Source organism: Apteryx mantelli, chromosome 4 (assembly GCF_036417845.1).
Source record: "Apteryx mantelli isolate bAptMan1 chromosome 4, bAptMan1.hap1, whole genome shotgun sequence".
NCBI lineage: Eukaryota > Metazoa > Chordata > Aves > Apterygiformes > Apterygidae > Apteryx > Apteryx mantelli.
The window spans coordinates 79,297,960-79,320,078 of NC_089981.1; the positions used below are offsets into that span (position 1 = coordinate 79,297,960).

Here is a 22,119-nt window from a genome sequence, read left to right on the forward strand (position 1 = left end):
GTTTTCAGCAGCTGAAGTCTGACCTATGATGCTAGATCACCTGGCATCCACATGATTGAAGGAAGTGTATGGAGATAGTTGAGTGAGTTAATCCCAGGTGGCCAGGGCAAAGGGGATTTTGCTTCCCATGTGGAGAGTACGCTTAGGATAACTGTAAGGAACATGCCAACCTTTGCCCGTGTTGCACTGTGTTGTATTGACAGAGCAGCAGAGATGTGCTGGTGTTTGGCCTGGCATTAGAAAAAGGGAAGTTTTGGTTGACTTGGATATTACTTGAGAAGTGTCAGCTGTGTTGGGATATTGCCTCAGTTTTGTGTTAAACACACATACATGTGTCTGTGGAGAGAGCTGGCTGCTCTGACTGTGGGAACTAGGACTCCAGGGAGGGAGAGGAAGCCGAGCTGGACCTCTGATGAGACCCTCCCGCTGTCCACATGTGCCCTAAAGTTGAGTGCCTTCTGGGGAAGAGAAGTGTTCTTATACCGCTGCCTGGCCCTGGGCCATCTGGTTTCAAGGAAAGAGTCATAAGTGATGAGGAACAAGTTTGCTCTGCATTCCTGGTAGGAATCCACAGCGGCCTTTGAAGGATGGAGGCGCAGGTGCGTTGCGTTTCCCACCCTCCTTTCAGGGCAATGCCCCTGCTCCTTCACCAAGCTGCAGGCAAGTAGATGGTTTATCCCAAATATCACTTTTAAGATGAGATGTCTTTTAGCCTTGATATGAACTATAAGTGTTGCAGAATTTCTGTAAACTAAAATATCTTGAAATCTATGTTGTGGATGAAACACGGGTCAGCATTTTCTTGTAGCTTGCAATTAAATATAAAGTTAAAACTAGACCTAGAATCTCCAGTTAAAATGCTCAGGTGTTAGTGTAGCTTCATAACTGTGAACACAAAAGTCAGCTATTTCACTCTCTTTTGCAGAAGATTTTGTTGCAAAGGAGAATGCATTTGACATTCCTCCAACAAGCTCTCACAAGGGTAATTTTGTGTGGATGATTGAGTGGCATGGAAACACTGTAAGATATTGTCCTTTTGTGGGTTTTGTAAAGAGGAGATAGAGTTGAAGTAATTTATAATATGCATGGAGTCTCAGCAGTCTGCTGAGAGAGCTTCCTTCAGCAATTACCTATAAGAATAAAATAAAAAGCATTTATTATTGATATTCACATTCCACATATTAAAAAGTATTTCTTCTGATATTGTTAATTTTTTATTTGTAGGCTCCAAAGGAGTGTAGAGTAAGACAAATGTGGAGAGGGAAGAAAAATATATGACTTAATGTATGAAGTTTACATATTTTTGGTTTGATGGATTTATGGTTTTTAATTACACCTTCATGTCTTGCATTGGGATCCCTCCCTGGGGGCCCTTTCTGAATTTCATGCTTGTGCTCTTATAAATATGAGATGCTTTAACCTGCAGCCTTGTGTATTCTTACTGCCATTTGACTGACCTCTGGTGAAGCTGCTTTTTATTCAAGAGCTTAAAGTTTGAGACTTTAACAAAGAGCTAAATGGCTAGAAAACTTTTTTTTGATTTGAAGAGTTTCTTGGGCTGATGTGTTGTACATGTGAAATATAGACTGGGAATAGCTTTTGCTGCTTTTTGGCACGAAAGGATGGGCTTTGCGCTTGGCATTTGCCAGTTTGCTCACGAGCGCGTGTAAATTGGAGCAGCACCTTGGCTGCTCTTAGCCTGCGGCCTCGCTGGCTCCCCGTGGGCTGTTTGGCAGTGGAGAATAGCCGTGTCTTTGGTAACAACCCTTCGGGGAGCCATGACTGGCTTTAGGGAAGAATATTTTCAACAATACATAGTTCTGAATCTGGCTCTACATCTTTACTTCTGTCTTCTGTTACATATGGCAGTTGATTTTCATTTCACAACAGTTTGCATCATGGTTCATTTATTGAAAGTGGAATCGAAAACCCATGTTAACAGGTGGAAAATGAAGGCTGTTGGCTCTGTGTAGTTTCAGTTGATTTACACTGGTGAAATGGGAGGAAATCAGACTTGCAGAACTCGATCCAGGAGTGTATTTCAAATCTCTCTCTGCGTAGGTGTAGCATTACCTCTATGTGCTTTTTTCCAGCACATCCTCTTAATTTTTCCATTCACCGGGAATATGATCACCTGCTTGTGGAAAAAATTATAATGCCAGGGTCTGTTTGGTATAGCTAAGACATAGCTTATCCAAATCTAACAGCGGTTTATCTATGAAGCATACAACCCAGACTGATAATACTCAAACTTTCCAAAAGAAATTTGCCTTTGGACTGATGCCAAGCTTGAATATTCGGCCCAACCTGTGGCATTTGCAAACAGCTGAAATGAGAGAGAGTGAGTGCCTATTGGTGCCTCCCTCTGGGAAGGCAGTAAAAGGACACCTGAAGAGCAGAGTTTGTGCTGTGCCAGTGGCATGGTGTTTGAGCCCCTTCTCTGAGATTTGTGCTGTATATCCTTCTACTGTCCTGGCCATGGCTGTTACTAAGTACACACAGTCCAGGAGCAAAATAGCTCTGATGTGTACTGCAAGAATTTAGTTGGGCTGCAGCATCTTGCTGACAAATCTTTTGATGACATGAAAGATATGTTATAGATGGGGCGGGCTTTTCTGACCTGCCCCAAGTTCTTCACCAAGCTTTTTATTACTGTGGGAGGGCTTGCCGCTTCTGGCATTGGGTGCAATGGAAAGTGTGTAAAGTAGACAGTTGAACTGTAAACACTTGACCCTGGGAAGTGAACACAAATGAGAACACAGGAGCCTTGTTTTCTGAGGTGATGCACTGGAATATCTGTATTTTTCTGTTTTCTTTTTGTAGCTTCCATTTTAATTCCCCTTGCTAGTCCAGGTTCCGTCTGATTTTCTTTCCCCGTGCCACTGGAGTGACAGCCCTGCTTGCCGGTGTTTGAACTAGTCCAGGTCATCCCCTCTGCTTTCCAAAGGCTGTACTCCTGCTTTCTTTGGAAGCAGTGAAAGGTCTGGTGCAGCAGGTCATCTCGTTAAGCATAACAGTACAGAAGCAGCTCATCCACATCTGAGGAAGTAGACTGAAAAATGTCTATGATTGTTCGACATGAAAAAATGTAAACCTACTGAGTGAAAAATCAGCTTCTTTCTTCGCCTCAACAGGATTCTTTAAGTCTTTGCAGGAGCACAAGAGTTAAGGTAATCCTGATCTCGCAGAGGTCTTAACCCAGGAGTCTTGTAGTTTGGTGGAGTACGATACAGGAGTGAAATCAGTGTGAGATTAGAATAAGCTTCATTATCTTCAAAGAATGTTTACTTAATGGTTTGGGAATCTCTGTGTTTGTAGGTAGAGGTAGGAAATGTCCTCAGGCAGGTGCTGATAGCATTAAACAGACCGCTAGTGTTGCTCCTAGAGCCTCCTTACTTGCGCGTGTGATTCTCCCACCCGGGTGCCTGCTGGGCCAACGCTGCCTTGTGCTTTTATACACCCTCTCCAGCGGTCTTTAAGAGATTGCCAGGGTGATTTTGGACAGCAAGGGCTGAACCCAAGCAATATCCTTGTAGCTCTTATGTTGTTTCTTCCATGTCTTGGCAACTCTGGCCTTTACAGGGTAATTATGTGGACAGTCTTCAGCCTCTGGCTTGTTTTCTTCATTGTTTTCCTGTAATTTTCTTCCAAATTCCTGTTAATTCTCAGGGAAGATGTACTTGCAGGATAGCTTCTGGAAGCATACCCTGAGTTAGTCTCCTCTAGAGTCTGTCTATGGGATGAGATGAATGGTAAGGGAGAAGGAGGTCGCTACCCTGCTTTCTGGTGGTGGGTTATTAGTGGCATGTCCCGCAGGGCAGCGCGGGGGGTGTCACCACGTGGTGCTGGTTTTGCGGGGAGGCACTTTCTGGCAGAGAACGGAGGCACGGCGATAACGGCTTCCATCCAAAACACTACCTGGCTAACAACCTGAGGAATCAACCTCTACAGATCTCAGGGCAGTATCATTTGTATTTTTCTTATAAAAATGCATCTATAAATTTTCCTTAAGATGGTGGTTAGAGAAATTTTAGAAGTGCCCAATCACAGACAAGTTTGGTTAGTTTAAAATCTAAAGAGGTGAGCAGTGTTCTCTAACCTTGGATGTTTTATCTATCATTTGTAATCACATGGAGGACAATAAGCAGTTGGTTTGGATTTTTGGAGGATTCTCATGTGGGACTTGGTGCTTTTCTGTTTTTTCCATCTGTAGAGTTCCTTTTGATGGCAGTGAAGTTGCTTCTGATCTGCAGTACAAAGGGCAATTTGATGTATAGGCTGCTATGTAAAAACTGCAGTAAATTTCATTTGGAACCAATTGGGAGGTATAAACATGTTCCACATGCAAGTGTTTAGCTATTCCATTTTTCTCATGAAAACATTCGTGTAAAAACAGTCTTTAAAGCAAATTTATGCTTTCTTTGCATTTTTGGTGGAAGGCGGAACATCAATGCAGCGTTCCAGACAAAGATATTTTTGTTCCAGGCTGCTTTGAATGCTTGTTTGATGCTGAGTCTTTGTTCAATCCAGTCCTATGTCATTAATGACTCTGGAGTAACTAGGTATGCAGAGCTGGAGGAAATCCTGTTTTCTATGTTCCTATTCTAAGAGAGCCTCAGTAGGGATAACAATAATGCCACTTAGTGAGGTAATGTGTAAACATAGTAACAAATAAAAACGTGCTTACTCCTTACCAAAGCAGAAAAATAGCTTATGAAGCATGATGTTTTCTTTGATATGTGTAGATAATCTGACCTGCTTCAGTCTGTGGAAAAAGACATTAGCTAAGGGAGCCAAAACAGTGTCTTGCAAAGAACCTGTCCCTCTGGTTGTAAAGGAGTTGTCAGCGAATGGTAACGAGAATTAAAAAGAAGTAGGAGCCCAGTCATAACCCAGTGAAGTTAGTTGAAAGGCTTTCCTTGACTTCAGTGGTCAGTTGATTCCTGTTTGAGGTTGAGGGTTGCGTAGCTCAGTTTGGTGTGTTGTCGCGAGTCCAAGCAAGGCTGCCGCTTCCAGTGAAAGCGGTGGGTGGTGTGCGGTAAAACTGGTGAAACCTTGGGTTTGTATCTGTCTTCTTGATGTTCCTCTCAAGATGCTGTGGGAAAGAGAAAATGAAGGTGTCCCCTGTTTTTTTCCTTCCCTTTGCTGAATGAAGCAATCTTCAAGAAGGACCAACATTCTCATAGAGGGTCAAATTCTTTTATTGAGTTCTTAAGGAAGTCAAAGCTTGGATTTAAAGCTTTTGATCTTGGTAAGTAGATGGACAGCAAGTAGAAAAATGGGATGAAATTTTGTAGCAATTCTGGGAAACTATTGACATTTTTGAAAAAAAAAATATTTTTTTTCTTCAGCCAGCTTCCTTAGGAGCATGTGTGAGTGGAGTGAAACATCCCGATACCAGCCTACTGGTACTGTTTGTGCTGTGGACTTCCGTAGGGACCTAGCGCAAGCCAGCTAGCGTTACATTTTTTTAGATGTACTTACTCCATTTAGTGTACTCATTTTGCTCAGCATGCCTTTACAGACCGGTGAATTGCATGCATGTATGTCATAGCTCTCCTGTTGGCCTTCCTTATATATGCACTGTTTTTATGTGTATTACTGTGGTGCATACACTTAAAAATTATGTTGTTAGTCTCCCTGTACTATCATTGTTTTTGACTGTTAAACAGCAGTGATCACTTTTCTTTGAATGAGTAGGCAGCCATACTTGTGTCATGTTTTAAGAACACTTGGAAGATATAAACCTCTTTAAGTGGTGTGATTTATCTTGTTTTGCTTTATTTGATTCCTTAAATGTCAAACACTTTTAAAAGTTCCTAAGGTTTGCCTCTTTTCTTTGGGAAATGTTTGTTGAAGAGAAGCCAGCTGGTGTGCGGAAAGCGTTGCTCTCTGAAGATTTGGGTGTGTAATGAGTTAGCTGGGGAGAGAGCAGTGACAGTTGCCCTTGGCTTTTCCTCTTGTTTTTGTTTTTTTTTCTTCCCCCTAAAAGTTGCCACCTTGCTCTGTCGGTTCAGTGCCGCAACACGTTTACCTGTGAAATGCCCTTCAGGGAGCAAAAGATACTCGAGGAACAAGAGAAGATCCCGTGTGAAGAGTTGGCTGGCATTTGGTTGACCTATGCTGACGAGTCCCTACATAGTCCTGATTCCTGCCCCGTTGAAAGAGGCTCTGATGCACAGAGCTGCCATGTGGTGACCCCGTTCCAGTGCATGGGGGTGCGTGGGCATGTGCCCTCCCGCCTCTTCCAGGGGTGCAGCTACCTCCAACATTTCTTCTCTCCTCCTGCGCTTTTGGCGGGAGATAGCTCCACCAGGAGACCTTGGTGGGAGGGAGCCCCTGATGGTGGGAGGGAGGTGGGTTGGCCACGTTTGTGGAGGAGAAGGTCGTGTTGGCACCCTTACGCAAAAGTGCTTCATAGTGGAGTGTTCAGAGTGAGGAAGTGAAGGGGTGCATATGCATTTGGCATCACACGCTTTTAACTGCCTGGTGGAAAGTGCAAACGGGAGGTGACTTTGTAATGTGGATTTGAAGCATCTCCCTCCCTCGGATCCTCATAAGTACATGGCTCCAAAGATGTAGGAGGGAGGGAATCTACCCATTAACAGCTGCTTTCCAGAAACACTTGAGATTAGAGTCTAATGAGTATGTATCACCCCTAGTGTATCTTGCTTGTTTCAGGTTATATTGTGATGGCAGTCCCGATCGTTATCTCATATTAATTTTCTAGAGCGTGGTGTGTGTGGATACACCTACTGCACTCAGAGATTTCACTGCAAGATTAGAGACATGTTTAGGAAATTAGTAATGAGAGAAAAACGTGTAATTAAAAATGATTTCAGTTTGGAAGCTCATCCATCTTCAGCCAGCTTGCTTGAATAAAAGAGTCTTACACAATGCTTAGCGGTGGGAAAACACACTTGGCTTTCTACATTTTAAACAGGAAGGAACTCTTTAAATGAAAGACTTAACAATAGTAATCAGGGCATTTGCTTGGGAACACTGGATTGCATATTGTAGCTGCACAGTGTTGAGGTAACCTGAACTGTATAAAGCTAAGACAGATCTTCTTATATTTGTTTTCTTTTAATGATGTCTCCAGACAGAAGAAATTTTATTTCTGACTTTTTCAGACCCTTTAAAAAAGTAATTGGGTTCTTGTTCTGAAAATAGCACTCACATTTTGAGATAGTCAAATTTACATATGCTGAGTATTGGTCATAGTGTTATGAGGTTGCACAGTTAGCAATTTATTTGTTTCCTGAGATGTGCAGCTTTATGTGAAATGTCTTAAATTCAGAGGCTGCACCAGAATTTTAGCTCTTCATTCCCAATGACCATTATAAAATTGCCATATGCCTAAAAATGTGCTCAGCACAACTGTGATTGTTCAGACTCTGAATTTCCTCTCATTTTACGATGGGATCTTTAGTTTAAAATAAAATTATTCTTCTTCAGCAGTAGGAGAAACACCATTTGGTTATATATGGTTCATTATAAAATGCGGTAACTTGAAGCATTTCAAACAGTGCACATGCTTTATTTGAGTTTTTATGCCGTTTTTGGTGAACAGTTAACGGTAACATGTTGTCATTTTTGTTATGTTATGTCCATAAACTCGGTTATCTTTCTCTTTGGTCCAACTTATAAACACATAGAAAACCTAAGCAGATGTCGGAGCAATAACCAGGTGTACATTGTAGTACTTTGCAAAGTTTTAATTGCTGCAGGGATATTCTCTAGTTAATGGATCTGTTCATTAAGTGTTTCTATCTGTTGTGTCTTATACAGGAGCTTTTTTTAAACGTGGTATTTTCAGGCTAAATCTGGCTATTTAGTCTAGGGACAGCCTCTGCGTAACCTTGCAGAGGGAAGTACTTTTTGGCTGCAATGCCCATAGCAGTGTAGCTGCAGAACTGCTGAATCGCATGTTGTGCAGTGCTCTGTGTAATTTGGGATTTTGATAAACTTATTGAATTTTTTAGGTTTGTAAGTTTGGCAGGTGGTGGCCTGAGTCCCAGTTGGGCCTTTGAATAGTACCAGTATATAAATATTTACTCTTGCCTCTGTAGTCACTTCGGCATAAGGCCAAGCACAGAAAGGGCGGCCTCGTGGTGTGCAGGATGTCTCTGGCTTCGGCTGCAGAGTCGGAGCAGACGCTTCTTTCTGCCTTTGGGTGCCTGTTGATTGTGGCCACTGTGTGTCCATCTTTGAGGAACATCAGCTGTTGTTTTCTGGGTGGTGGGATGGTGGGCCAGAAGGGTATGGCTGGGATGACTTAGCAAAGACCTGCAGTTCTCGCCGGTGGTTGGAGTGGGGAGCCTTGAGGTTGGTGGCCAAGTGACACCTCTTGTCTGGGAGCTGGAAGCTGGCTTCTGTGGTGGAGAGCACCAGCAGATCCTTGGTGTTCCCTGTACCACTCGTCCACCAAGAATTGGCTTTCCTTGAAGGAGTGCGAGGGTGGCTCAGTCTCCCGTGATGGTCGCTTTGGGGACTGCACTGCCAAATGCGGTGTGCGCCCTGTGCTTACTGCCCAGAACAACCACGTGGTAGGAAGAGAAGACTCCTGGGTTCGTGTCCCTTTGCTGCACCGTGGATTTGGACCTAGGCCAGGCCATGGAGCCAGGGCTGGGTCTTTTATGAGTGATATTATGTATTGATGGAATAAAGAGAAAATCTTTTCCTCGGAATTAAATAATTGCTTCCTTGATTAAAGGACCCAACATCTGGCTCTTGTGCTCCGTGTATTTTGTCATGTAGATGTAACTGTTTGCTTTGTTCCTTGCAGTAATGTTAACTTATTAATGTATGAAGCTGTTTCCAGGTCAGTGGAAAACCACATATAAATCTTTATTACATGTACTCGATTGTCTTTAACTCTTTATAAGATATAATTAGTGTCCGGTAATCATATTGTGGTACTGCTGCTGTGATTACACTGGTAGTTACTGTGCAGCGCAGTTCTAGTTTTATAGAGTGAAGCTAATGTTAGCTTGATTAAAATAAAGGATAAACATCAGCCTGTGTTGTTGGCCAGTAAATTTTCTCACCTTTCAGCTGCTTGGTTTCATTGCCTCCTGCAGTTCCGAGATGTGACTGTCTGCCAAGGAGCGGGCTGTGATTAAAAAGCAGTGATTTTTAATACGTGATGCTTCAGGGTGAAGTGCAGACACTTTCAATAATGGTGTCTGTGGTGGGAGAGGAGAAGTGGATTACAGCAGGGTCTTCAAGGACAGTGACTTGGCCCAAGTGTGAGTGCCTAGATATGTTTTGATCCTATTGTAATGAATAGCTGCTGGTTCCTGTTGTTGTTTCTGTTTTGATTGAGTGCCCAGCCTACGTATGGCGGAGATAGGATGTTAGGGCAGGGAAAGGAAGTAACCGTCAAAAGTGCATCTCCCTTAGGAAAGCAAGAATGTGAAGGCATGGTAGAATTGGGGTTTAAAAGCACTTATTTTTCTTTGGTTTTCATAGCGTGCTGACTGTATACAATTTTCCGCATGCTGGGTAATGGAAAGTTGGCCCCAGAGGAAGTCACTTTGTAAGTCAAGTTTGGGATTATAAAATCAATCACTGTTGGGTCACTAATTGGTGTGGAAGATAGGAATTTCCTATACAGTATGATAAGTTCGTTGGCTTTTTGGCAGTGTGTGCAGTGAGCTGTTTAGCCAAGGATATTCTTTCCTGGTTCTGTTGTTAACTCAGGAAAAGCATCAGGTCATTTATAGTTACACCCAGCTCGCTGGTAGTAGTGAGGAGGAGGGGGAAGCTCCATGTCGTATAGAAACTGCATGTGTTTTATGAAGTTTGTTTTCATCCCTCTGTGGCATGAGAGCGAAGCTTGGCAGCCACATGGTAATAGGGAAGATGGATTGCTCTTGGTGCTAAGCATCTCGCATCTCTGAGTTTATGTCAACACACGCATTCTTCCAGCAGCAGCATCTGGCTCGTTGGCAGGATCTGCGGACAGTTGTTCGGATTGCTCTGGAGGTGCCTCTGGCTGTCATGCGGCTGCTGGCTCGGCCGAGCTACTTTGTTATTCTAGCTGGTCCCGTCCTTATTTATTTATTTTTGGGCTTACCTTTGATTGTGACGAATTGCTTCTGCGATTGTGGTCTTGAACAAATCCTGCTGAACTTTTTCATGCAGGGACTTCCATGAAATGCTGATGTGAATTTGTAGCAGTGTCGAGCTGCTGATTGGAGCTGGAGCGGTAACATCCCAGGCTGTGCCTTCTGTGCAGGTTTTCCCTGTGAATCACGGCAGCAGTCTTGTGAAGCAAAACACACATTTTTGAGCATATCCTGCATAATGAATTTCTCTGAGACTAGAACTGCAAGCATAAATCAGATTTTACTGGTACAGAGTGAGTGTCCGGGATGGTGCTGTCTCGTGAGCTGAGAGTCCTGGAATCAGCCACTCCGATTTCTCAAATTGATCAGAGACAGTAAAGTTTCTGGCGCAGCTGATATAAACTGGCGCCGGAGCAAAGCGTAGTGCGTGTCAGCTCTGGATTTACATCATCCGAAGTGCTGTCCCTCTATGTTTGATTGTATGTTTTTGTTCATATACTTGTACTTTAAAAACATGATTCTTTCGGAAGTAGAGTGGCTTTGGAAGATATGCACATCAAATGAAAGTGAGTGTTTCTTAAAATGCTACATCTGTTTTCATTAAATAAGTCTATGGGGGTCAACTTCTTCTCGTTGAAATTAGCAGGTCTGTGATCTGCAGGAGGCCGGACAAGACAGTTATTTTTGTTGACCTTAAACTCTAATGATCTGTAGAACCGCTTCAGCACCATCTGCAGTTGGAGCTGTTTGACTTGCTGTCAAATTTTAAAGTATGTTAGCAAGGCACGATTGCACACAATATCCTTTTTTTTTTAAATGTGTATTTACATTTATAATAGCAATATAAAAGCAGTAAGAAACACTGGATGACATGCTTTTTTTTTTCCTTAATGATTTACTGCAAATTTGACACAATGTTACCTAGTGCCACAAAGCTTCATTTTTAAAGTGAGAAGAAATTTCCATATTAATTTAGCTCATCACCTAATAACTACAGACGTGTTTTTCATGGACACTTTATGCAATGAAGAGACAAGGAGGTGAAAGAAGAATGCTCATTGTTGATTTGAAGCTAGGAGTGGAGATGCTGAAGCTCAGAGGGTGAAATATTGACTTTGTACTCAGTCTGAATTTTGCCATGGATGCCTTTAGGGCCAGAATATCACCCAGGGGCTGTAGTTTCTCTTTGTAGAAGAACCCTTTCCTCCTCAGTAACTTGTCCTTTTCCAGCAGGTGAGGAGACAGCCTCTTTTCCAAGGTCACAGAACACAAAATAAAAACAACCTCTTTTGTAGTAACTTCAATTGCACGGAGACATAAATGTATGCTATGATGTTAGGCATTGTCTGCATTTGTGGAACTTCTATAGAAGTAACAATAGATACCATAAACGTTTAAAAGCCCTGTAAGGGTGAGGAGTAGAGTGAGCCAGAGCCTTTCATCTCTCAGTTGCTGGTTTTAATAGGATCTGGCTTGAAGGATGTTGAAAGTTGTTGCCAGGTATTTGATTGCTCCCCATCTCAGGAGATGAGGCTTTTTTGTGAGGAGGCTGAAAGAGTTTACAGAGGTGTTTTAGCAAGCCATCTCTGGGCATGCCTACGTGTATGGGTGTTAAAGGAGATACAAGCTCACTCTGACCATGTTTATAATGTGTTTATGCTCTGTGTTGTAGCTGAGCCTATTAATCGTATTAGCATGGCTTTCAAGATGCTCTGAGCATGGGTAGAGTGGGTCTGTGTCTGCCCGTGGGCATAACCCCGTTGATTTATGTTGGTAGAAGAGAGACCTTAGGCAAGGGGAGTTGCTGCTCTTTGATTACACCAGCCCTGTGCGTGGGGAGAGGTTGCACAACGTGCGGGCTTCACGGGACCACTGCAGGGCTTCTCGCTGTTCCTGCAATAACTGCTGCGCGGGGGCATTAATCACAGGGCTGTCACTGTCCCGCGCACACCTATGTGACCGGCTGCGCTGACACAGGAGAGCAGCTTAAAAAAGGCAATATTTTGCTTGATATTTAGGTTGCCTAGAGAATGTTTGAGGCCTTTGTGTACATCCTGGTCAAGTATTTTAAGGATTCAAGGCTGGTTATCTGGTTTATTGTGCACAGTTCCCTCCTTTCTTCACCTGCTGGGGAAAGGAGCAAAGCAAATGGCTGACCTGACATAGGACTATTAGGAATTGGTTGTTTAGTAGAAAAGGGCTTTCTAATATTGTTCAGGTAAATAGCTGATGAAGAACAATAGGAACAACAACAAAAGCAACAAGAATATCTTACTACTAATAATCTTGTTCTTACTATGACACTGCTACCACCATCACAGGAGCCTGGTTCATGGTCCATGCTGCACAAGCTCAGGAGAAAAAAAAGGTGATCTTTGTCTAAAGAGTTTATCATCTAAAGAAAATATTGAAATAGGAGAAGCATGTAAATAAAGTATTGTCATAGAACACACTGAGCTGCTTTAAGTTTTGGAAAATCTTTAAGTAACTAGTCCTTATCATTCTTTGTTTAGTGTATACATTTGAGTGTTTGATATCTCTGTCCATTTGTCATTGTGTGGGTGTCTGGGGGAAACCTTGTTTTTTTGTTTCTTTTTTGTTTTTGGGGGATTTTTTTTTTTTTTTTTTTGCAATTCTTTGTTACTCCTGAAAACCTGATTGACATATCTCTGGGTCAGAGGAGCAACAGGTTGAATGGGCAAATTTTTATGAAGAGGCTGTGAAGTTTGTTGATAGCTGGGTCTCTAGAAGCATCTGGGCAGATAAGCCTGCAGATAGCTATGGATTCATTTTTCTCATGCTACCCTGTTATCAGCATTTCTGGTATACCATCAACAACCCTGAGATGTCTTCCACTTGTAATCTCGTCTGGCTAGTTTGCATTCCTTCACAGCTCTTTTCAGTTGACTTTGCAATGAGTTCTTTTGAACCTTTGGAAGGAGATAATCTGGTTACTGTGATGCGGCTAGTGCTCTCTATTTTTTTTTTTTTCCCAATTCTCATTTCTGAGATTTTCATCAGTCTTGATTATTATCTTTAATTCTAGAAAGTCATGGACAGATGGGAGTGGTTGGGACTAACGCCATCTAATTTAGGTACCTCACTTAGATTCCTAAAATCATCCTCTGAACCTGTAGGGAACAATTCCATCCTTTTAATCTGTAACAGTAGATTGAAAGACAAATATATTAGGCAATCATAAAGAATGTTTGGGGGATAATGATGATGGGCTATGAGTATTTGGCAAAAGAGGAATTATTTGAGGTGGTACTACTAGGGCAAGAGGACAAGAGTTAATACAGAAATGATGCAGGTTGGAAAACTTGCTGGGATTAAGACAGTGTAGATCACTGAACAGTCATTAAGGAAAACATATTTTCTATTTTCTTTGTCCGTCTGTGACACTTGAATCAAAGCAACAAGTCAGTCTGCGAGTATGTTACTCATCTTTCCAAACACTAGGATCAGAGGAATGTAGGGCTGGAAAGGACCTTCAGATCTTCAAAAGGTAGTCCAGTTTCCCCCAATGAGATGGGATCACCTATCTCCAGATCACTTCCCACGGACGTTTCTCACCTGCTCTTGAGAACCTGCAGCGAAGGAAGGAGATTTCGCAACATCCTTCTTTAACCCTTACCAGTATTTACACATCTTTGAAAGTTTTTCATTGTACTTCACCTAAGGCGTTCTTGCTGAAAAATAGTATGATTTCTTCTTTTTCTTTCCAAAGCAGACACAGAGAGGAATTGGTCACCAATCTCTTTATAACTACCTTTTGTGTACTGGAGGAGTCTTCTCAAGTCTCCTCGCAATCTTCTGTCTTCTAAACTAAACAAACCACAATCCTTTAAACTTCCTAAATCATTGCTTTCTAAACTGCTTATTTTCCTCTACACATTCTCCAAATGGTCTGTCTGCATCTCCTATTTGGATGGCTGAGATCATACTTCATCACTAATGAGATTTCGTAGGAGGACTATTTGATGCTTTGGGCAGTGTCCCCCACCTGTAGATTCCCCCTGAGGAGCTGCCTATATACCTTTCCTTTCTAATGCGAGATGGGGCCCGCAGTATGGGGTCAGCTACTTCTGTGCATCAGCCTCTTAACTGAAACCAAAGGAGAACTTTGCTTCTCTTTCCAACACATGGTTATGGTGAAGGCCTGAATTTACTTGCTGAAGTTCCTCTGCTGCGGAGTAGGATAAAAAAGAAACTGGAATCCAGCTTAACGCAGATGCTGTGGGATGAACAGATTAGAGAGAGAGGTGGTGTCTCATACATGTGCCACCGAGTAGGCAAAGAACTGCACCAAACTGTTGAAAGCCAATGTGTGACCTGCTTGTGACTGAGGAGTTAGAAATACCCATCATTTCTTTTCTATCCAACCCTATTTAGAAGGTTTCTTTTTTAATTCCAAGCAAGGAAGAAAAGGAAGAATTCTAACCCACTACAGTACTCTCTAAATTCAGATGCAAGCCCAAGACTTTTCAGCCAACAAGTCAGTTTTTGGTGAAGCAATTAAACTGAAGCAGTGGCATTTTAATTAAGATGAAGAATAAATGTAATCCACTTTGTTCTTGGGGACAGACTGCCTGGTGTGCTAACTATGCACTATATGCAGCAATTTGTAGCTTGTAGGAGGAATACACAAAGGGCAGCCCTTTGGTTCTAAAAGCTATGTCATTACTTTATGGTCCTCAAGTATTCATTTACTAAACAAATAATTGATAAAATGAACAAGTGAAAGAGACACTGAGAGGGTGTGATCCAATGCCAAGCATTGGTCTTCACAGTTGATTTTAAATCTGCATTATGCTAATGGTGTTCATTTGGAAAATGTGTCCACTCCCTAACTTCTGCTGCTGGGCATTTTTTTAAATTGGATTCAGATGGTTGGACTGAAACAGTTCTAGGGTTTATATACAGATGTCCTGAGTGCTCCAAGTGCTTTTTTCCCAGAGAGTCCTATCCAATTTTTCTAAGCTAATGCTACTTTCGCTGAGGCTGGGATCCAAGCTTTCTTGAACTCCTACGTTTGTTAAGAGTCTGTCTGATACAAATGGGCACCGTTTTGCTGAAACAAATGCAGTTATAACCATCTAAACATGCTGAAGGTCTTGTCTGGAGCATTACTCCCCTCCTGGTTCACTGGGCGGTCTGAGCTGGGTTGTTGGTCTCTGGCCAGAGCTCGTCTATGAAGGAGTCTGTCTCTCAAGGCTTACCATAACAACTGTGATTCTGAAAAGAGGGGCTATTGCCTGAATAAATGTAATAATAAAAGCTGCCTTTTGTTCCTGATAAAATGATCTTAAGAGGTGATGGTTTTGAGGCATTTTGACAAAGCAACATATCCTGTACATAGTGGATGCTGCTATCAGATTGTCATGCTGATGCTGAAATCCAGGGCTACTGTATCATTCAAGCAGCTTAACTGAAGTTGGACTGTATGTGCAGTAGGTGGCATTCGATGTGATGAAGGTGTTCAAGACATCAGTTTCCAGAACAGTCATTCTAGCACTTGTCATAAGCACTGAATTTGCTTTAAAGAGGAAAAAAGAGTAGTAACTTTTCATGCAGTCTAAGCAGGGTTTCTGTAATCTGAGTTACCATGCTCATAGGCTAATCAGAGTTTAAACTCCAGCTTCAAAGGAGGAAATAATTAAAGATGGAACGCTATTCATCTTTTATTTGAAAGTGTCTAATTTCTATCAAAATTTTTTATCTAATTGTGTTTCTAAAAGGGATATGCAAACAAAAGCTTTTCAGACACCAAAGTATTGTGTGATGATGGCTTTGCAACTATTTCCCCAAACAGTTATTGCTATGCAAAATGATAATACTGTGATGAAGGCTGAAAAAAAGAGAGAAAGAATAACATAATGGGTATTGGAAGACCATGTTTTCATATGAACAAAATCAGTACTGAATCTGCATTGTGAAGTTACAGTAAGCTACAGAACCAAGAGAAAAATTAAAGGATTACTTAAACTCAACGATAAACATGCAAATTAAAAGTCATCATTTTTAAATGAAGTCAGACACTATTAAAATAAGCACAAAATTACATACTAGTTTGTATGTGTGGTTTATAGAATATACAGAATGTTAAAATTGAATCAAATTAAGAAAAACATTTTCCAAATGCAAGTAAAATATCTGTTTAATTAGATCGTAAAGAAAGGAGATTAAAAGTAATATTTTGTAATACAGTAATTACTATTTTTCAGAAGTAGTCAGGTTCCTGTGTGTTGATCTAAATTTAAACACGATAGCAGATCTCTTCGGAGTCCTTTGTTTTGTTTGTGCCTTTAATTATTTTAAATCACTCCCATTACCTTTATTTTGCTTCCTTTACGCCGAGCACGCTGCACGGCTGTTTGCGCCGCCGCTCTGCCTGCTCACGCACGCAGATCTCGGAGATCAGCTCCTACCCTCTGGTTCTGCGAGGTTAAAAGCCAAATCATTGCAGGGGACTATAGGGCGAGATAAGAGGAAAGGCCGCTGAAACCGTGGGGAGGTAGGCTGAGGTGCTGATGGGAGCCTGAGATGTAAATAAACCAGATTGCTCTCATTTCCTCTTTCCACTGTATTATGCATTCCAATAGCACTATTCATCTTTATGACAGACACCTATTGCTTTAACTTTACTGCGGGCCACTGAAGTACATTAAAGTGGGCAGGAAATGGAAATAAATAGAGTTCAGCGGAGGCTTCAGAATAACTAAACACACTGCAGTCATTTTTAGTGTGGGGTCATGTGTTTTTTAGCAGATCTGTCCCATTTCCTCACTTTTGTTTTAAAGCTGGGTGCTATTTAAAAGAGATGCGACATACTTTTAAAATAAGTAAGAAAATGTGCTTAGATATTTTTTTTGACTCTTTGGGTTGCCAAAGATGAAAAGCAATTGGCTTGTGTCTCAGCTGGGGTGTTAAGGGGGGATGTGTCTGTGTGCTTTAATTCAAGATGTGGCTAGAAACAGAGTAATGGGCTTCGGGAGCTGGAGAAATTTTACTAGCCAACAGCATGGGAGGAGGACCACAGGTTTTTGGCTTAAATTAATTTTCTGCTTAAAGGTAGTAAAACATTCCAGCAAGGAGGCCAGATGGAATTTGGCCTTAAAAATGCATCTATTTGTTTTCTAATTCATGCCCATTTTGCCCGCCGTGAAAACGTGCAGTGCTTTGCTGCTTGTTCAGAGGGCTGTTTCCAAGCCCAGTTAAGTTATGATTGCAAGTTCCAGCTACTCTTAGACTTTTAAAAAGATGGGACTTCTCGTGAATTCGATTTCTGTGAAAGCTTTGCATGTTTGTCTTTCCCTGATTGTTTATATTCTGATAAGATATAGGTCAATAACTGAATGAATTTACAACATGGATTACTTGAAGACATTTAGCGCATATTTTTACTCCCTTGAGATAGTTAACTATATGGCAACTTCTTTCCCTGATTACACTGAATGGTCTCTGCTTTTGCTGAGTACGATGTTCTCTTTTTCTTTTCCTTTTCTGACAGTGACTAGACAGTTGAAAGCAAGCATCAGCCTTCAAAGTATTTGTCAGTATAGAAGATATTAGTGGATATTCCACAATGTCATGTAGGATAAAAACTAATTTGTAAGCAGCACAGCAGAAATCTGGAAAGACAATTAAGACAAAAAATCATTAACATTGATCCTTTTGTGCTGGGAAAGTACATTCCTTTCTCCCAAAGCATCCTGTAAAAATGTTGTGTACCTAGGTCCTGGTTTAAGGAAATATTTCAGTGTAACATTTAGCATTTCTTTCATTCTTTTTAATTATGTTTATATCAAGAATTTCATTTAATTCAGAATACTGCTCCAGCTATACTTGCATTGCACAAACTAGTACCAGGCAGAATTGCAGGTAATTACTGGGGATGGCTGTTGGCAGTTTGACTTTTCATCATTTGTTCGTCATCGTTTGTTCGCACTCTGTGGATAGTTCCTCGCTGAAAGGATTAGGTTACAGATGGGTGGGTATTACTTCAGTGACTTCTTAAGTGAGAATCCAGATGCGTTTCTCCGTCCTCTCCTGTTGCTGAGCTTGGGAGTTAGCAGTCGATAGCTGCAGGTAAGATTAAAGTTTATATCTTTATTTCTCTTTTGCAGTGGAGATGCTCTTACTTAGTCCCTGTTAACTAAGCAAAAGATCTAACTGAAAACCTTTAAATACTTGGGAATTTACAAATAGAGACAAAACTTCCAGAAAATCTAAGTTTTGTTCTTTAAGTGCACGTCAGAAGAGTTCAGCTCCATCAGGGTGCTTTGGTGTTGCTCCCTTTCACAAACCTGGCTATTATTTTGGTGCCTAAACTGGATCGGGGCATTTCTGAGATACTGGTCTTTGGGCACGTCGCAGTTGGCTTCAGTATGCCTGTAGTTTCAAGGGCAACTGTCTCAGGTCATAATATTTTACCGTGGTGAAATGTAGGGTTTTGCTCGAGTGCCCCACAAGCAGCACATCAGTGTTAACTAAGTAGCGGGAAAACTGACTTTATCCATGCCAGATTTCACTGGGAGGAAAGGCAGCCGCTAAGTTACATATCGGATAGAGACGTGTGAATTAAAATGACCCGTTTCTTCTTTTGGTTATAAGTTGCTGGATGTGTTTTCAAATTTGAGCTGGTTGTTTTCCCACTGGGGGTTTCAGAGGAAAAGCCTGAAGGCAAACTCCAGGCCGACTGCTGCCCGTACTGAACTCGGTGGCTGTTTTGCCATATGTTCAGTGGGAGCACAGCCCTTCTTTTCCAAGCTTGCCACCTTCCCTGGGCCAGCGTGGGTCTGCGTGCTCCTACTTGTGCGAGTCGTTTGCACGCGCGGGTGTAATCTCCCAGGGGTTTGCGAGGTTTCTTGTGCCTGTAAGAAGCACTTGCTGAAAAGTCTGGTAAAATCAGGCGTTTCTGAAAACTCTTGCTCACGTACGTAGAGATCATCGCTTGTCTTGGCCTTGTGCTGGGCTCTCTAGTGCAGTTGTCCCTGGTGGGACTGTAGATTTTACTCTTAACAGTTTGCAGTGTTTGAATATCTTAAAATTTGTACGCCACTAACAAGCTGAGGGTGAAATTAGGGTTTTGGTTTCTGCAGCAAGAGGGAAGCTCTCAGTGTTACTGCGCCGCAGCGTTTTGCTCGTCCCGCCGTTCGGAAGGCAGGAATAGCATTTGGAAAGTAGGTGTGACGAGCACAGCACGGTTGAGTTATGCCGTAAAGGAATAAAGGGATCTTCCTCCTTGCAGCACAATAGACTGCAGTGGTTTTGGAGTGCTGCGTTGAATAAAGGCTTGCACATAGTATGTCTAATTTTAGCAGAAGTGCCAACCCCCCTAGCGACTTGCGTACCCGCCTTGCCCCTCTGTTAGCAGAGCCGGAGCAAGGATCCCTTTAACCGCTTCCCCCCTCCCTCATGTGCGGGTAACACATTTGGTCACTTGCTTTTATTTCTCCCCCCGGTAAAACATGAGAGCGTAACTTCCACCCCAGGCTTGTTAGGGAGCGAGGCCGCCGAAACAGGGGTTTCCCGGCACCCGGCATCGCCACCGGGTAGTAAAACCTCTTTAATGGGGCTGGCTTTAACTTTTAAGTTACGGTTAATGTTTTTAACAGTACCTTGTGTTTCCTCTGCCCTTCACGCCCAGCCATTAGCCAGGTGTTTTTGTTGCACAGAGTGGAAAAATAAAAGTAATCTAACGGCCCAGCTGGTCCCTCGGTGAGGAGCTGGAGGGGAATGGCCACAGATACAAACAAGTGATCACAGCAGTGGGATGAGTGGCTTAAATGGCTTCTTGTAACTGCCTGGCAAAATACAAGCGCTGGAAATGATTTTTTTTTTTTTTTTAAATGAAAAGGTTTAAATCTGAAATACAATGTGCTTACATGATTTTTTTCTGTGAAATTTTTAAGTAAATATTTTTCTCCCTTTAACATGGTATCCTCTCAGTTTCCTTATCTGCAATATGGGCCTGACTCTGGTCTATCTTACGCTGTAAACTGTGTTTATGGAACTAGAATTGGGGTCATTTTTTTAAATTTTCTTTACATCAAAAGAAGTTGTTTCTTTTAAATGAGAAGCTTGCTTCACCTAGTAATTCAGTTTAATTGCTTATTTGAAACTTTCGACATTTGATAGCAATTTAAGCATTGCCAGATGAGCCTCATGCAGTCGGGACCCGCAGGTGCTTCCTTCTGTGCCCAGCTTCAATCAAAGGAATGAGCCCCGTGATGGGCCTGGCTGTGGCCAGGGTGGTATGGCCCTGGGCACGGGAAAGGGACGTTTTGGGGGGCTGTTTGAATAGATGCTGTGTGTCAGCATCTGCAAGAATTTGCTCAGAGGGTTCTCTCTTGGAAAGGCTTCTGTGGACTGCAGCGCTATTTGTTTTTCTTGGGAGATAGACTGCATGGTCTTTGTTTTGCCTGAGGCTTAATAGTGCTTGCAGCACTGCAACTTTATATTTTTCCGTCTAACTAATACCACTTTCTCCTAAGAGGCTAGTGGGTTAGAAAAAGGTTTCTAGAATGCTATTTTTGCCTGACTAATATTCATTCATTTAGTAGTATTGTCTTCGGTGAGATTTGGAGGGAAAGAACTTTTGTGCTTAGGACTATAAGCAAATGCTACAACTTCAAAAACAGTTTTACCAGGGTCTAAACCTCAATAAAGAGAAAAGAGACAAAAATTAAACTGTGCCTTTCATTTGAGTCTGTAAACCAGTTCACTAATGTGAATGCAACTTACTGTTCAGTCAGCAGCAGGAGTAGCTTTCTTTCACCTCAGAAGTGACCTTTTTTAAAAGTCATTAAATAGACATTAATTTAGACTATTGTTAAAAAAGCAACTTTTGTCAATAGTTTTTGGCTGGTGGAGTGATGTGATGCTGGAGGTACTCATAAAGGTTTCTGTCAACACAGTACTGTATTTGGGGAGGTCAGTTTAAGAAGCTATTGCAGGAGTAGTCCAGGAGCTGAAAATGAAATAAAGTCCATGCTTCCGCTGGAGAAGTTAAGCAGTGTTTTAGGACTTTCTGAATTGAGAGCAAAGGGAAATAGCACAGTTGAAAGAGAATAACAAGCAAAGCCAAAGTACCAGCGCCAAGACTTCTTAAAAGAGTTTTATTGATGTGTGTTATAATTAAAACCAGAATTAGTTAGTTTTCTAATAGGATACTCATTTCCTAGAGAGCAATTGCAGTTTGGCATAAAGTAATACACTTTTTAAAATGAGTGCTGATCTGGGGATACCCTGAGCGTGTGTAGTATGGCTGCCATACTAGCTTTGCCTGCCCTCATTATTAACAAGCAAACTAAATATTTTCACTTAAAATAATTAAACAAATAAACCTTTTGGCTGCACTGTGATTTCATTAAAACCTTAATTGTTTGGAGAGCTCAACAAGAGTGTGTGAAGTTGGTTGGTTTTACTGCCTGGCATTAGTCTTGATAGCAGATTTACAACACAGCTGGATTTAATCTCTTGACTAATCTCTACAGTAGCTGGTTGGGGATGGGAAGGCATTTGTGTGTTTTAGGAGATGGGTAACTCTATCTCTGAACTGGAAACACAGTGCTGGGTTTTAAAGTGTCTGGGCAGCCTTAAAATGGACTAGCCAGGGGGAGGGGAAGAAAAATTGCTTTGTGGAAACAAAATAGGTGTTGCTTTTAAATCAGCTTCTTGGTGTGCACATTGTCACACCTTCACACATGGCTGCAGGCTCAAATCTATTTCTCATCAAAGCAACTGTAGCGGAAGGGAATATTGCCACCATCTGGGTTGCAAAGATCAGAAATAACGGCCTTGCTAGCAGAGGAGCCAGCTGTGGGCAGTACCATGTAAACTGTTTCTCATGCCACTTGATTAGTCTCCTCTGAGGGTGAGGACAACGAAAGGTTTACCAGGTCATGCACTAATTTTTTTGAATACTCTGAGGTCTAATATTCCTGGATTTAAAATGGTGGTATGCGTTTGAAATGCGTTATGATATTTGTAGGGTCAGCATCAGCACTAACATTGTCCCTGTGCACGAGAAACACGGGCA

The 22,119-nt window shown here is 41.9% G+C and overlaps 1 protein-coding gene across 1 annotated transcript in view; it reads left to right on the plus strand.

Annotated features, from left to right (window-relative positions):
- The window catches only part of KIF26A (kinesin family member 26A), a 101,643-nt gene that overhangs the window by 12,269 nt on the left and 67,255 nt on the right, over positions 1–22,119 (plus strand). The gene's annotated exons all lie outside the window — the stretch shown is intronic.